Here is a 7,500-nt window from a genome sequence, read left to right on the forward strand (position 1 = left end):
AGCCAGCCTCCAGCAGCTGATGGCGGGGTGCAGGAGCTGCAGGCAGCCTCCAGCAGCTGATGGCGGGGTGGAGGAGCTGCAGCCAGCCTCCAGCAGCCAGCCTCCAGCTAGTGATGGCGGGGTGGAGAAGCAGGCAGCCTCCATCAGCTGATGGCGGGGTGGAGGAGCAGAAGCCAGCCTCCAGCAGCTGATGGCGGGGTGCAGGAGGTGCAGGCAGCCTCCAGCAGCTGATGGCGGGGTGCAGGAGCAGCAGGCAGCCTCCAGCAGCTGATGGCGGGGTGCAGGAGCTGCAACCAGCCTCCAGCTGGTGATGGCGGGGTGGAGGAGCTGCAGCCAGCCTCCAGCAGCCAGCCCCCAGCAGCTGATGGCGGGGTGGAGGAGCAGAAGCCAGCCTCCAGCAGCTGATGGTGGGGTGCAGGAGCTGCAGCCAGCCTCCAGCAGCCAGCCTCCAGCTGGTGATGGCGGGGTGGAGGAGCAGCAGCAGACAGCCTCCAGCAGCCAGCCAGCCTCCAGGAGCTGATGGCGGTGTGTGGGAGCAGCAGCCAGCCTCCAGCGTTCAGCCAGCATCCATCAGCTGATGGCGGTGTGAAGGAGCTGCAGCCAGCCTCCAGCAGGTCATGGTGGGGTGGAGGAGCAGCAGCCAGCCTCCAGCAGCTGATGGCGGGTTGCAGGAGCTGCAGCCAGCCTCCAGCAAATGATGGCGGGGTGCAGGAGCTGCAGGCAGCCTCCAGCAGCTGATGGCGGGGTGCAGGAGCAGCAGGCAGCCTCCAGCTGCTGATGACGGGGTGCAGGAGCTGCAACCAGCCTCCAGCTGGTGATGGTGGGGTGGAGGAGCTGCAGCCAGCCTCGAACAGCTGATGGCAGGGTGCAGGAGCAGCAGCCAGCCTCCAGCAGCTGATGGCGGGGCGCAGGAGCTGCAGGCAGCCTCCAGCAGCTGATGGCGGGGTGCAGGAGCAGCAGCCAGCCTCCAGCTGGTGATGGCGGGGTGAAGGAGCTGCAGCCAGCCACCAGCAGCTGATGGCGGGGTGAAGGAGCTGCAGCCAGCCACCAGCAGCTGATGGCGGGGTGGAGGAGCTGCAGCCAGCGTCCAGCAGCTGATGGTTGGGTGGTGGAGGAGCAGCAGCCAGCCTCCAGCAGCTGATGGCGGGGTGCAGGAGCAGCAGCCAGCGTCCAGCAGCTGATGGTTGGGTGGAGGAGCAGCAGCCAGCCTCCAGCAGCTGCTGGCGGGGTGCAGGAGCAGCAGCCAGCCTCCAGCAGCTGATGGCGGGGTGCAGGAGCTGCAGGCAGCCTCCAGCAGCTGATGGCGGTGTGCAGGAGCTGCAGCCAGCCTCCAGCAGCTGATGGCGGGGTGCAGGGGCTGCAGGCAGCCTCCAGCAGCTGATGGCGGGGTGCAGGAGCTGCAACCAGCCTCCAGCTGGTGATGGCGGGGTGGAGGAGCAGCAGCCAGCCTCCAGCAGCCAGCCTCCAGCTGCTGATGGCGGGGTGGAGGAACAGAAGCCTCCAGCAGCTGATGGCAGGGTGCAGGAGCAGCAGCCAGCCTCCAGCTGGTGATGGCGGGGTGGAGGAGCTGAAACCTGGGTCGGACCTGGTCTGCAGCAGGGCCCATTACCACTCAGAAGCTGATGGCAGTGTGTGTTTAGGTCCCTGCGGGGTGGATGAGCTGAAACCTGGGTCAGACTTGGTGTGCAGCAGGGCTCAGCACCCTCCAGAAGCCGATGACAGTGTGTCTTTAACTCCCTGCCTGGTGGGAGAGCTGAAAGCTGGGTCGGACCTGGTCTTTAGCAGAGCTCAGCAGCCTCCAGAAGCTGATGGCAGTGTGTGTTTCATCCCCTGCGGGGTGGGAGAGCTGAAACGTGGGTCGGACCTGGTCTGCAGCAGGGCCCATCACCATCCAGAAGCTGACGGCGGTGTGTGTTTAAGTCCCTGCGGGGTGGGAGAGCCATAACCTGGGTCGGACCTGGTCTGCAGCAGAGCTCAGCAGCCTCCAGAACCTGATGGCAGTGTGTCTTTAATCCACTGCGGGGTGCAGGAGCTGAAACCTGGGTCGGACCTGGTCTGCAGCAGGGCTCAGCAGCCAGCAGAAGGTGACGGCAGTGTGTGTTTAGTTCCCTGCGGGGTGCAGGAGCTGAAACCTGGGTCGGACCTGGTCTGCAGCAGAGCTCAGCAGCCAGCAGAAGGTGATGGCAGTGTGTGTTTAAGTCCCTGCCTGGTGGGAGAGCTGAAACCTGGGTCGGACCTGGTCTATAGAAGAGCTCAGCAGCCTCCAGAAGCTGATGGCAGTGTGTGTGTTTTGGTCCCTGCGGGGTGCAGGAGCAGGAACCCGGGTCGGACCTGGTCTATAGCGGAGCTCAGCAGCCTCCAGCAGCTGATGGCAGTGTGTGTTTAATTCCCTGCCTGGTGGGAGAGCTGTAACCCGGGTCGGACTTGGTCTGCAGCAGGGCCCATCACCATCCAGAAGCTGATGGCAGTGTGTCTTTAATTCCCTGCGGGGTGGAGGAGCAGAAACCTGGGTCGGACCTGGTCTATAGCAGAGCTCAGCAGCCTCCAGAAGCTGATGGCAGTGTGTGTTCAAGTCCCTGCGGGGTGGGAGAGCTGAAACCTGGGTCGGACCTGGTCTATAGAAGAGCTCAGCAGCCTCCAGCAGCTGATGGCAGTGTGTGTTTAAGTCCCTGCGGGGTGGGAGAGCTATATCCCGGGTCGGACCTGGTCTATAGCAGAGCTCAGCAGCCTCCAGCAGCTGATGGCAGTGTGTGTTTAAGTCCCTGCGGGGTGGGAGAGCTGAAACCTCGGTCGGACCTGGTCTATGGCAGAGCTCAGCAGCCTCCAGAAGCTGATGGCAGCGTGCCTCTAAGTCCCTGCCTGGTGGGAGAGCTGAAACCTGGGTCGGACATGGTCTGCAGCAGGGCTCGGCAGCCTCCAGCAGCTGATGGCAGTGTGTCTTTAAGTCCCTGCCTGGTGGGAGAGCTGAAACCTGGGTCGGACCTGGTCTATAGCAGAGCTCAGCAGCCTCCAGCAGCTGATGGCAGTGTGTGTTTAAGTCCCTGCCTGGTGTGAGAGCTGAAACCTGGGTCGGACCTGGTCTATAGAAGAGCTCAGCAGCCTCCAGCAGCTGATGGCAGTGTGTCTTTAAGTCACTGCCTGGTGGGAGAGCTGAAACCTGGGTCGGACCTGGTCTATAGTAGAGCTCAGCAGCCTCCAGCAGCTGATTGCAGTGTGTGTTTAAGTCCCTGCCTGGTGGGAGAGCTGATATCCGGGTCGGACCTGGTCCACAGCAGGGCCCATCACCCTCCAGAAGCTGGTGGCAGTGTGTGTTTAAGTCCCTGCGGGGTGCAGGAGCAGAAACCTGGGTGGGACCTGGTCTGCAGCAGAGCTCGGCAGCCTCCAGCAGCTGATGGCAGTGAGTGTTTAAGTCCCTGCGGGGTGGGAGAGCTATATCCCGGGTCAGACCTGGTCTAAAGCAGGGCCCATCACCCTCCAGAAGCTGGTGGCAGTGTGTGTTTAAGTCCCTGCGGGGTGGAGGAGCAGAAACCTGGGTCGGACCCGGTCTACAGCAGAGCTCAGCAGCCCCCAGAAGCTGATGGCAGTGTGTGTGTGTGTGTGTGTGTTTAAGTCTCTGCCTGGTTGGAGAGCCGATACCTGGGTCGGACCTGGTCTGCAGCAGGGCTCAGCAGCCTCCAGAAGCTGATGGCAGTGTGTCTTTCATTCCCTGCGGGGTGCAGGAGCAGAAACCTGGGTCGGACCTGGTCTATAGCGGAGCTCAGCAGCCTCCAGCAGCTGATGGCAGTGTGTGTGTTAAAGACCCTGCGGGGTGGGAGAGCTGAAACCTGGGTCGGACCTGGTCTGCAGCAGGGCTCAGCAGCCCCCAGAAGCTGATGGCTGTGTGTGTTTAAGTCCCTGCGGGGTGGGAGAGCTGAAACCTGGGTCGGACCTGGCCCGCAGCAGGGCCCATCACCCTCCAGAAGCTGATGGCGGTGTGGGTTTAAGTCCCTGCGGGGTTGAGGAGCTGAAACCTGGGTCGGACCTGGTCTGCAGCAGGGCCCATCACCATCCAGAAGCTGATGGCTGTGTGTGTTTAAGTCCCAGGGGGGTGGGAGAGCCATAACCTGGGTCGGACCTGGTCTGCAGCAGGGCTCAGCAGCCTCCAGTTGCAGATGGCAGTGTGTGTTTAGTTCCCTGCGGGGTGCAGGAGCTGAAACCTGGGTCGGACCTGGTCTATAGCAGAGCTCAGCAGCCTCCAGAAGCTGATGGCAGTGTGTCTTCAATTCCCTGCGGGGTGCAGGAGCTGATACCTGGGTCGGACCTGGTCTGCAGCAGGGCCCATCACCATCCAGACGCTGATGGCAGTGTGTGTTTAAGTCCTAGTGGGCTGCAGGAGCTGAAACCTGGGTCGGACCTGCTCTATAGTAGAGCTCAGCAGCCTCCAGAAGCTGATGGCAGTGTGTCTTTAAGTCCCTGCGGGGTGGGATAGCTGAAACCTGGGTCGGACCTGGTCTGCAGCAGGGCCCATCACCATCCAGACGCTGATGGCAGTGTGTGTTTAAGTCCTAGTGGGCTGCAGGAGCTGAAACCTGGGTCGGACCTGCTCTATAGTAGAGCTCAGCAGCCTCCAGAAGCTGATGGCAGTGTGTCTTTAAGTCCCTGCGGGGTGGGATAGCTGAAACCTGGGTCGGACCTGGTCTGCAGCAGGGCCCATCACCCTCCAGAAGCTGTTGGCAGTGTGTCTTCCATTCCTAGTGGGGCAGGGGAGCAAAGACCTGGGCAGAGGAGCGCCTGTCTGCATCCGATCCGGCCCCTCAGCAGCCCGCCGTGAGCCTTAGAGAACCCCCCCCCCCCCCCAGCGGGCTCCAGGAACCGGGCCCTGCGTCGGACCCAGCTCAGTAAGGCCCTCCCTCGGGCCCTGCAGCAGGTGGCCCCGTCTATGCAGTCGAAAACCCCGCGAAAATCGGTGTAGAAACGCCCGAGAGGCGTGGTGCGGTTCCCCCGGCCGGTACCGGGTCCGGACCGGTCCGGAAGTCCACCCAGAACACTGCCTGGGGCTTCTGGGCGGCTCCCCAGGCGCAGGCAGTCGAAAACCGCGTGAAAATCGGTTCAGAATTGACAAAACGGCGACCTCGTCGCTCCAAAAACTAAGTCCAAACTAAGCCTTTCGCTTATCGCTTAACGCTTAAGGCGGTCGGCCTTATGGCCAGTAAATGAAAAGTGCCTGCGCCCCTGGAGGTTTTGGAAGGTGCGAGCGATGACCATGCTCGGGTTAGTAGGTGAGGCCATCGGAAAACCAGCGTGAGTTGGCGGGTTTGGGTGGCAATCTATTCCAGGCAGAGTCGACTATCTCTGGGCATCAATTTTGGGATTTTTCCGGCTCTGGTTCTGGGAGAAACGCAGGGGCAAAGTGCACGAGCCGCGGCCGATTTTGGTGGCCTGTCCCTGGGCACAAAGTCTGAGGAGTGTGGGCCTGGTTCTCCGAAAAATACCAGTCTGCTGGAGCTCACTCCCATGGCTCCAGGGGGCACGGCACACCCCCCGGTAGCCGACCAAAGTGCTCTACTCGGGCCAGACTCGGACCCACGACCCGGGGTGAGAACCACAACTACTGGTCATCCTTTTGACCTCCAGGGGGCGCGGCAGAGCCTCCCCAGTCCGACGCAAGTGCCCCACTTGGGCCATACTCAGACCCACGGCCCGGGGCGAGAACCACAACTACTGGTCATCCTTTAGACCTCCAGGGGGCCCGGCACAGCCTCCCTAGACCGACACAAGTGCTCCACTTGGGCTGTACTCTGACCCAAGTCCCGGTGCGAGAACCACAACTACTGGTCATCCTTTAGACCTCCAGGGGGCCCGGCACAGCCTCCCTAGGCCGACACAAGTGCTCCACTTGGGCTATACTCTGACCCAAGTCCCGGGGCGAGAACCACAACTACTGGTCATCCTTTTGACCTCATGGTCATCCTTTAGATCTCCAGGGGGCCCGGCACAGCCTCCCTAGGCCGACACAAGTGCTCCACTTGGGCTATACTCTGACCCAAGTCCCGGGGCGAGAACCACAACTACTGGTCATCCTTTAGACCTCCAGGGGGCACGGCACACCCCCCGGTAGCCGACCAAAGTGCTCTACTCGGGCCAGACTCGGACCCACGACCCGGGGTGAGAACCACAACTACTGGTCATCCTTTAGACCTCCAGGGGGCCCGGCACAGCCTCCCTAGTCCGACACAAGTGCTCCACTTGGGCTATACTCTGACCCAAGTCCCGGGGCGAGAACCACAACTACTGGTCATCCTTTAGACCTCCAGGGGGACCGGCACAGCCTCCCTAGACCGACACAAGTGCACCACTTGGGCCATACTCTGACCCAAGTCCCGGGGCGAGAACCACAACTACTGGTCATCCTTTTGACCTCATGGTCATCCTTTAGACCTCAAGGGGGCACGGCAGAGCCTCCCTAGTCCGACACAAGTGTCCCACTTGGGCTATACTATGACCCAAGTCCCGGGGCGAGAACCACAACTACTGGTCATCCTTTAGACCTCAAGGGGGCACGGCAGAGCCTCCCTAGTCCGACACAAGTGTCCCACTTGGGCCATACTCAGACCCACGGCCCGGGGCGAGAACCACAACTACTGGTCATCCTTTAGACCTCCAGGGGGCCCGGCACAGCCTCCCTAGTCCGACGCAAGTGCTCCACTTGGGCTGTACTCTGACCCAAGTCCCGGGGCGAGAACCACAACTAATGGTCATCCTTTAGACCTCCAGGGGGCACGGCACAGCCTCCCTAGTCCGACACAAGTGCTCCACTTGGGCTATACTCTGACCCAAGTCCCGGGGCGAGAACCACAACTACTGGTCATCCTTTAGACCTCCAGGGGGCACGGCAGAGCCTCCCTAGTCCGACACAAGTGTCCCACTTGGGCTATTCTCTGACCCAAGTCCCGGGGCGAGAACCACAACTACTGGTCATCCTTTAGACCTCCAGGGGGCACGACACAGCCTCCCTAGTCCGACCCAAGTGCTCCACTTGGGCTATACTATGACCCAAGTCCCGGGGCGAGAACCACAACTACTGGTCATCCTTTAGACCTCCAGGGGGCACGGCACAGCCTCCCTAGTCCGACACAAGTGCTCCACTTGGGCTATACTCTGACCCAAGTCCCGGGGCGAGAACCACAACTACTGGTCATCCTTTAGACCTCCAGGGGGCACGGCACAGCCTCCCTAGTCCGACACAAGTGCTCCACTTGGGCTATACTCTGACCCAAGTCCCGGGGCGAGAACCACAACTACTGGTCATCCTTTTGACCTCATGGTCATCCTTTAGACCTCCAGGGGGCCCGGCACAGCCTCCCTAGGCCGACACAAGTGCTCCACTTGGGCTATACTCTGACCCAAGTCCCGGGGCGAGAACCACAACTACTGGTCATCCTTTAGACCTCCAGGGGGCACGGCACAGCCTCCCTAGTCCGACACAAGTGCTCCACTTGGGCTATACTCTGACCCAAGTCC

The sequence above is a fragment of the Nothobranchius furzeri genome, unplaced genomic scaffold (genome assembly GCF_043380555.1).
Source record: "Nothobranchius furzeri strain GRZ-AD unplaced genomic scaffold, NfurGRZ-RIMD1 Scf119, whole genome shotgun sequence".
Taxonomy (NCBI): domain Eukaryota; kingdom Metazoa; phylum Chordata; class Actinopteri; order Cyprinodontiformes; family Nothobranchiidae; genus Nothobranchius; species Nothobranchius furzeri.